The sequence below is a fragment of the Anopheles merus genome, unplaced genomic scaffold, assembly GCF_017562075.2.
Source record: "Anopheles merus strain MAF unplaced genomic scaffold, AmerM5.1 LNR4000228, whole genome shotgun sequence".
NCBI lineage: Eukaryota > Metazoa > Arthropoda > Insecta > Diptera > Culicidae > Anopheles > Anopheles merus.
In genome coordinates, this window is record NW_024427808.1 from 51,150 (window position 1) to 60,880 (window position 9,731).

The following is a 9,731-nucleotide window of genomic DNA, read 5'->3' on the forward strand; positions in this document are numbered from 1 at the left end:
TTCATTTATCTACATTGCACGTTCCTTGCGCGCTCGCCATATTTAAGTTAATATGTTTTTTTTTTTCTTCAGTTTTTGTGCTCCTGCTTTGTTAGGTTTAACAACAAGTTCGATTCGCTTTCACTACAGATACTTCCCTTTCGGCTTTGCTTTTGTCTCGCTTTTGTTTTTGGCATGTTTTCTCTGTCAGTTTTTTCTCTTTCAGCTTTGAGATTTGCTTCAGTTGTTGTGTGTTTCGTTTTCATTTGTATGTATATATATATGCATTGTTTTGTATGTTTTTTACTTATTATTTACAGAAATCAATCGCTTACTTGTTTCTTTTTTGCACAAAATCCACTTTTAAGTTTACCCACGACTGTTTTTAACTTTACATGTTTACATGGTCTCTTCGACAAACAATGATGCTGGTGACATTTTTGATTTGTTAGAAAATAGAAGTGGAAGTTTTCGGGATGCACAAATATTTGGCCCACCTTCAACCTTCATGGCAATGTGCAAATATTGAAATAATGTCCAGCCCACATCTTCCGTCTCAGCAAACAGTAGCGACACAAAAGCCATCAACCAATATCATCCACCCGAAGTGGCGGTGTTTGTTTTAATCTCAAAAAAGTATGTTCACCCAAAGACGAAACAGCTCACGCGGCAAACACGCCATCTAACAGGTAGAGAGCTCAATCGTAACGATCAATGTTTATCACACAATATCGATTGTGTGTGTGTGTGAATGTCACAAAAGTTACATCTCGGTGAAACACAGCTCGGTGGATGGGAAATATTTTATTTACCAACTCTAGTGTAACATTCCCCTAGATGACGGAAGTCTATCTGTTTTTACGATTTTCCACCCACTTTTGGGGAATGTGAAAATATATATACACACATAGGCCACCCCATCAGCCACACTGCCACAGCCCCACAGCCGCTCTCATCGGAAACTTATTATTGTTTCCCTCCTCGAGGGTGGGGATGCTGTGCTACTTACAAGGAAGCAATTCTTTCGCATCATTGTCTCCATTTTGTACCGTTTCCTCTTCCAGTTTATTCTCCCTTCCCTTTATCCCAACACAGAGATGAATTCCGTCCGCACCTGCACAGCAGAAGACGGTAAAACACTTGGAGAATATGTTTCCATTGTTTGCGCCTCGCTTCTTCGCTGCTCCAATCATCACTGGGACGGTGTGACGGTGTGATGACAATGGGAAGGAAAATCTTCACCACGGTACACATTCACGGCGCTTCACGGGGTCCAGGTAATCCACGAACGGGAACGGGCCACGAGTAATGCCTTCCAGGATCGGAAGGTTAAATAATTACAATCAAACAGAGCGACGCGGCGGCACACCGGAGTGAGCGGGCGCGCTCAACAATACGCCAGCAGCCGGTAACAACAGACCCAACTGCAATTCGTTCTTTTCCGGGCGTTTTCTTTCCGTTTTCGTGAGATGCTGTTCCTTCCTCCCGGCCCGGCGGTGGCATCAGTCGTTGGTGGGATTTCTTGCAATGTAAGCGATCAATTTTTATGTCTTTTCTGTCTCCGGGTAAACTGGCTCTGGCGCGAGGAGTTTGCTGCCGGTGGTTTGCTGGGGGAGAGCACAAAACAAAAAGCCTCGCCCCCAAGCGCATTTGTAGATGTGTTTGCGTTTTTTTTATATTACAGCATCGATATAAGCAATGCTTCTTGCTGCTTGCGCCAACGTTCCTAGACGAACGTGTGTGGGACTCGTTTTTAAGGTAGCAAACTAAGGACAAAAACCTGTACAATTTCCACTAACGTTTGCAGGAGTACTGGGGTTTTGGTTGTTTTGATTTTCTAGTTTTCTTTTTTATACCATTCGTACTGACTAACATACAAAAACAAATGTTTTATACTTCATAATGTTATTGCTTTCATTGAATGTTTTTGGGTCTGTTTTTTTGTTTTTTTTTTGTTTTTTTTGTTGTTGTCGTTCTTGGTGTGACTATTTCACCTCGTGCTCAACACACTGCAGACAAGTGCGTTTAACGATCCTTAAAATTAATGAAATCATCTGTACAATACCTTGGCGTTGCTGCTGCAGGTTGTGTGTTTTTGGTTTTACGATGAGTTCTGCAACAACAATAGATGAGAAATAATTGATTTAAATCGATTAGTGAAGATGTTTTTGATAAGGACACGATAGTCAGCGTATGAGCCTTAATGTATGTAATGTATTTTTCATGGTAATTAAAAAATAAATAAAATAATATTCCACATCATTCTGATGTACCAGAATTATAATTCTTAACTTATAAATTAATGTTAAAATAAATCCTTGCCCGCTTATCATAATTACAGCTTCAAGTGCTTAACGCCTAGAAGGTAGGCTAATATTGCATCAAAAGAAGAACAGAGAATTATATGAATAAAATCCCCAAACATTACATACATTTAGGCGTTCATACTTTAATCGGTTTATTACAGGGTTTTTCAGGGGTTCTCATAGTTGTGGAACACTTCTTTGACCCTTTCCTATGGGAAGGGAACTTCAAACGATAGAATTTGGGCTCTATGGTAGCTTCATTGGAAATTCCTATTGGATTTGTACGACAAGGGTGCTATTCCAATTACATTAAGTTCATTTCACAGCAGAAAGAGTCAATAAAGTGTCCCACAGCTATGATAACTCCAGGAAAATCCAGTAAACGACGACATTTTTTTTTAAATGAAATGAAACATTCATGCCTACTCACCTTAAACATAAAATGCTGACCCTGTGCGTCCTGCGGCGAGGTGCCACTCTGGTAGCCGGGGCTGGGCGACTCGGCATTTTCCGGCACGGGCGTGATGTTGGCGTAGTTGGCCGAACAGGAGAGCAGCCCGCGCAGCTGGGACGGTGTGCCCGGCATCTTGATCGCGTCCGTCGTGCTCGCCTGCGTGAGCGACAGTATCGAGCGATCGATATTTTGATACTCTTTGCCAGAGCGTGGCCTTAGCGTCGACGTCGCCTGTCGGATGTGCCTTTATGTGCAAGGGGGCAAAAAAACAAAAAAATCCAGCATTATTAACACACACTCCGAATGATGAGCATTCCCAAACGCAACCTACCTCATGCCTTCGGGCGTATCGGAGGAACTGTGACTAGAGAGGGAAAGCGTCTCGATGTAGTCGGACATGTCGGACGTGCCGCTGCTGGTGCTGCGCGAATCGATGTACGGCGCACCAGGCACACCACCGGCCATCATCGCGTCCTTCACCTTGGGCGGACATACCGGCACCTCCGCCTCGGCCGAAGTGCTCTTCTCCGGCACGCGCACCTTCTGGAACTGGAAGGAAAGCTCGCGCAGCGGATCGAACGACTTCGAGCGGCGCGGCAGCGACGCATGCACACAGTTCTGGGCGGGCAGCACGTGCCGCTGGTGGCGCCGGGCGGACATGGCCGTCGTCAGCGGCAGCTCAAAGTCGGTAAAGTCGGTGCCGCGCTGCCGCAGCGAGCCGGTCGACACGCCGGAATCGTTCGAGCTGGAGCTGTCCCGGTTCTGCGCCTTGCACGGCACGCTTTCCGACCGCCGGATGTACACGGACTGGGAGGCCTGGCTCGAGGCCGGGTTCGTCGAGGCGGACAGGTCGTCCTCGGCTTCGGTGGCCGCCGCTGCCGACTTGTCGCACACCTCCATCTCCTGGTGGACGCACGGCGAGGACGACCGCCGCAGGGCCGTCGCCGAGCCGGGCGTTGGCGTCTTGCGCAGCAGCGTTTCCGTGCTGGGGGAAGCCGTCCCGCTGAGCGGGCTTTCGAGCTCGTCGCCGTCCGCGTCCAGAAAGCGGGACGACTCCGCCGACGCGGACCGTTTCCTGGGCGAGAGGCGGGCCTTCTCCGCAGCGCAGGCGGGCAGCAGATCGCTACTGTCCATGAGCTGCTTGCGGGCGTACGGGCTAGCGAGGGTGGCACGCAGCATCGCACTGCCCGGGACGCGCGACTCGTCGTCTATTCGCTTCCGGCTGCGGTCCACCGCCGGCCCGCACAGGCTCGGATTGCTGGCCGACTTTTCGCCGATGATGCGGCTCATGCGCTGCTTCAGCAGGTCCGATTTGGAGGGGAGCGGTGGCGCGGTTGGGGATACCGTTCCGTCGCCCGGTTCGGTTGCACCGCACGCGCCGGTCGGAGCGGCCGGTGACATGGGAATATAGCCCGGGAACTTGGACTTCTTGTTGCCCGGTTCCATCATCATGTAGTTTTCTTGCTTATCGTCCGTTGACGCTGTCGTCGTTGGTTGCTCTGCACCTCCCGCACCGTCTCCGTGTCGATTCTCCGTGTCCGTGTCGGGCGTTTTCACGCTCGGATGTCCACACTTGTGGCACAGGCGCGGTTCTTCCTCCTCTTCGTCCTCGTTCGCTAGCCCCGCCAGACATAAGCCAGCGCGCTGCAGCACCTCCTTGGAGTTTTCGTAGTTCTCCAGCGACCGCTCAAACTCCAGATTGGCGTAGTTGGCTCCCGCAGCTGCCGCCGCCACCGCCGCTTCCGGTTTGATTTCCACATCCTCGTAGTTGTCGTAGCAGCTGGCGGGCAGCTGCTTCGGACCGCTGGCCTGCGGCTGCGTCACCAGCGGTTCCTCGCACGCGCACGCACCCTGCTCCAGCCTTCTGCGGATCTTTTTCGTCACATCGACGGTGGCGTAGATCGCGCCGCTCGCCCCGTCGCCCGCACCGCTCGCATCCATCACCGGCATCTTGCCCTCCCCGCTCAGCTTCACCTTGTTCACCTGCACGGCGGCCGTGTTTCGATCCCGTTGCCCCGCTTGCACAGCGGCAGCGAGATCCAGTTGTCCGCCCACGACATCACCCGGTGGCAGGTACAGTCCACCCCCGGTCGGGCCCTTTCAGCGGCGGTTGAAGGGCTGGTGCGTCCGCCCCACCGGACAGGCAGCTGCACACTGCCTTCGTCAGGGACATGGGCATGTCGTAGTTGCCGTAGCTGCCCGCACCGTCCACCGCATCCTTGCCCTCCTTCGACAGGTACTCTTGTATTTTTTTCGGCGTATCGTAGTTCTCGCCCGGCGTGCAGCCGGACGACGAGCCATCGCAGGCGACCGGCGTCTTCGGTATGTCGTAGTTTTCGTACGGGCCGACGCTGTGCTGCTGCTGCTGGGGGGTTTTGCCGGTCGACATACTGATGGCGGTATGGATGGGGGCCGTTATGTGCAGCGCAATGTCTCGCGGTTTTGGTGGTCGGCCGGAACGGACGGACAGCTGCAGGGCGACGTCGAGCGATGGTGATTGCAGGCGGGTGCACCCGGCTGCTGCTGTCCGCTCGGTGCCTTCTCGTACCAGCTCGGCTCACCCGGGCCGCACGTCTGCCGGGGGATGGAGTACTCCGAGTTGTTGCTGCTGCCGTGCGAGCACAGGGACATCCGGTCGAGCGCTAGCTGCGGTGCGGGCAGTTTGTGCGTTTGATTGATGTGGTTGTTGTGCTCGGTTAGCATGTGCCAGGCGGGCAGTGGGGCGACGGCCCCGGGTGTCCCGGTGACGGTGGAGCTGCGCGACATGGAAGGGGCGCCGAGCTTGGAGATGCAGCTCATGCAGCGTTCGAGATTGGCCACCGTGTTCCTATGTTTGTGCGAGACAAGGTTTATGAGGGGTTGAGAGCGTTTTCTAAGCACAAAGCTTCTTCAATCACAACCACAGTTGGTGCCGTGACCAGGATAATGCATCAAAGTTTAAGGAAAACACTGGGTGGGTTGGTGGGCTGCAGCAACACTTACCTTGGGAACGAGTCCAAATCGTTGATGCTGTCGTGGCACTCGGAGACGGAGGCCGTATCACCGCAGCCGTAGTTGCTGTCCAGGTCGCGCGACTCCGTCGACGGCCAGTACGAGTTCCGGCAGGTGCAGCTCGAGTTTTCGATGTGCACGGTGCAGATCTCGTCGTTGTAGTTCGTCGAGCGTGATTCTGCGCCCTTGCGGGGACTGTCGAGAGCTTTGAAAATAGAAAACAGAGCAAACAGATTCCATTAGCTCCGGTTGACAAGTTGGTGGGAAAATCCACTTTACCAAAAGAAAAAAAAAAGAAAACAGAAATGACTGTGTCTACTTACCTGCAATTTTCCTTGCCGTTGCCCGCTTCTTGCTCGCCAGCTTGCCCTGCGACGCCAGCTTAAACGTGTGCGTGATCTCCTCGCCCAGATCCGTCACAACACGTACAGGCCCTCGCCCTTCCCGCAGCTCGAGCCACCTTCGAAGCAAAACCGATTGTCCACCACACCGTACCGTCTGTTGCGTTGTCCAAGGCATGATCCAGTGGCGGAAAAGGGAGCAAAGCATAGGTTAGTTTGATTGTACTCCCCAACAACAGCACGTTTGATGTGTTTCGCTCACCTTAAGTGCTCGATTTGCCATAGCCCGGTCAGCCGGGGAGGAACGCCCGTGGTCAGACAGAACCGATGATCCTGGATGTGCATCCGGGCGGGTCCGGTGGAGAGTTTCGCTTTCGGTGGTGCCGATGACACCAGAACCAGGTACTGGAGATCGTCCCCAAGATTGTTGGATATCTTCACCTGCGGGTATAACAAAGAATCGAAGCACCAGGGGGGTTTGTGTGATTATCATAGAAGGAACCAAACGCAACCAAAACCACACCTGCCACTGTATCAGTCTTTCGCGGGTATCGAATGCCAGCACGACTATCACGTCCTGGCAGATGATTGCTATCGTGTTGGACTCCTTGTCCAGCGTGAAACCCGACTCCACGCCGAGAAAGTGCTGCAGCGAGAGCGATGCCTTCGTTTGACCATTTTTGTAGCGATCCTTCGAGTCCGGTAGAGCTGCAGATGAAGGCAATCTGTGAAGCGGATGAGGAGCATAGGGAGAACGAGAGAAAGCAGAAGAAGAAGAAAACAAGCATTAGTACAACACACAGTATCAGACGGGCTTGCAGCGGCAGAGAACGGGGAGAACCGGAACGGAATCAAACACTTGCCGCACTAACAAAGCTGATTGCTCCGGGGAGGTGCCAAGGTTTGGTGCGCCAGTGAGCATAAGCATCAGCACCAACGCGATTGTGCCTACAACCACCGAACCGCTCGGCAGCCCAGGCACGTCCACTCTGCAGCTGAAAGCCGAACCTGCCCTGCAGCAGCATCGAAAGAAGATCCTTTGAGCTTTCCCAGCGTGTCTACCAGCGTGGTTTTGTTCTTTCTTCGAGCCCACAATTTCCTTTCGCTCCCCTTGCGTCAGCATATTCGAATCCCCGCAGGGGTGTGTTTCCGTGTGCGTGTGTTTTGGAAGCGTGCGCTACATCCTCCAGGAGGCAGAGCTGGAGCATCCGTGCGTGGCTACCGGTAACGTAAGAAACTTCCCGGGTAACGCACCCCGGAGGCACTGGTGAACGAAAATTGGTGTAGCTGCGGCAGACGCCACTCAGTTCCTCCGCCAAAGAAACAATTAACTTCCGTCATATTCAATCAAAAATGAAAATTACTTTACACCACGCGTGACGCGAAGATCAATGGGAAAGCCGCAACGAAACGTACGCCCATCTCGCCCCCCCGCTTTGCCACTGAAGTTGATTGACAGACTTGGGGGATATTATAGCCCGGGTGTGTGTTAAGCGGACGTTTTCCCGGCCGCCCAGCCAGCTAAGCCACATTTCAATCGGCTCTCGGCAGCGAGGACGTGGACCAACGCTGGCGAAGTCAGCGAAATCTGGCTCATATTTTAAGCTTAGTTGCTGATTTTAGCTTCCCCACCCAGCTCTCACAGACGCAATGGCAATAGTGTCCTGTCCCGCCTTGCACCTCGGCAGCATCGAGATTCTAACCTTTCTTCATTACCGTGGCCCCAGAGTTCAACAATGTTGTCTACATGACATTATGACCGGTTTTGGTCACACATACCAGCCGCTTTAGGAACGTGTTTCATTACTCTCGTTAAGCTCTTGTTAGTGACAGAGCCAAAGGACGCACGGTGGACACATACACATACATGCACACAGTGCGGGTACGGTTTGCATGGTTTGCATAGGTCATCGCCATGAAATCACACGTACGAGTTCACTTCCGGCCACACCGCACATTCCTTCGCGTCTGTGCAGCCGTGTGCAGCCGTGTGAAAGCACGCCCGGAATGCTCCCGGAATGAAGCGGGATCCCACCGTTCTCGGGCTGGACTGTGAGCCCCCCCCCCCCCCAGGACCGCCCAGAGAGACGCTGTGTGCAGAGTGTTCAATTTCCATTCCACAACACACCACAATTATAATCATCATCATCGTCGTCGTCCGCCACACGTGCGATGAGCGGGTGAGCCGTTGAGAGTTTGGGCGACTGCGGGAAGGTACCTTAAAACCGTCGGCCATTTGCAAACGTCAACCACGTCTGGCTGTGCCGGCGGTGCAAAATGGAGCCATTCAAGCAGGACAATCGCCGGACTCTTCCCCGGTGTATGGTGACGTTAAGTGTATGTTTTATCGTACCTTTAGGCGTCGCTCGGCAGCCTCGGAGAACAAAACCCGAAGACCTTTGCGTGATCTCCCAGTGCACTGGACACTGATTGGAGTGGCTAGTGGAAAGCCACACACACACACACGCACACAGGGCATTTTGGTGGACACATTTTGCGCAAAGCCTGGCAGAACTGGCAAATCACCCGCGGGATGTTTTTGGGATCATTTTTTTTTCCCCGTTCCCATCCGCTGCTTAAGCGCGCGCGGTTTTAGTCCTTCGAACCGGAACGAGGCTGTTGTTGTCGTCGAATTGAGCACCGAACACCGGTGGATGCTTTTGTGTCCGTCCGGCTCGTTTCGGGCGCGATCCTGGTCAACGGTTCCAGGGCAGCTGTTTACGCACCGTTATCAATTTGTTATCATTATCATCATTTATCATCTTCTCCGGGGGCGGTCACACTGGAAAGTAGCAGTGCATACCGGGGAGACTTGTTTACCCCTCCTCCCACCGAGCACGAACGTTGTGACCCCGGGCGGTGCTGGACCGCAAAAAAAAAGCATGCTCCGTAGAGCAAACGGAAAACACAGTGCGAGTTTCGAGTTTTTTCGGGGATGAGGCCTTTTTGGAAAATCGGTCAACTTTAAGGAAAGCTTTCGCTTTTTAAAAAAACCACCTTCCCACACACACACACACACACACACACACACACAAAAGCAACAACCATGTGGCGGAAGCTCCCGCTTAGCGCATCGGAAGGACAGAGTAAAGCGAAACAGTTCGGAGCTGCTTTTTGTCGACTCGACCGATTCCGGATTCCTTTTGGTGGTAGGAAGTTCAAACAAACTGTGAAAAGTGTTTTCTCCTGCAGGGCATTAAAAACGAGCACCTACTTGAGGCGGGAATGGCAAAAAATGTAGAAACAGCAACAGCAGCAGGAACCCAAACTCGATCATTGAACCCTGAAAGTGCTCACCGGGAAGGTTCGCCTCTTTTCGGTCGGAAGTTGTAGCAGATGTTTTTTTTCGTCTTCTTCTTCTTTTTTCTTGCCCTCTCCCGGAGATAATCAATTTTCCGGCCATCCGTACTACGGTGTGTGGTTTTTGTCCGAAGGGAAAGATTTGATTTTAAGGAGTTCGAAACCGCTTGGAGGCGTTTTTTTTTTCGTGTTCGTGCGGCACTACCGATAATAGCCGTTGTTGGCGCTGGGTTTGCTTTGGGTTTACGGTTTTACGGCGGGAGTATCCCGTCGCTTGGTGTGATGGACAAAAAGTAGCAAAACTCCAGGAGCACGGAAGACAGATGATACTTTGCTTGAATTACTGAGCAATGGTGCGCT

At 52.4% G+C, this 9,731-nt stretch overlaps 1 pseudogene; it reads right to left on the bottom strand.

Annotated features, from left to right (window-relative positions):
• Window positions 1–1,690: 1,690 nt before the first annotated feature.
• LOC121601926 lies at window positions 1,691–6,796 on the bottom strand (annotated as a pseudogene).
• Window positions 6,797–9,731: the final 2,935 nt, after the last annotated feature.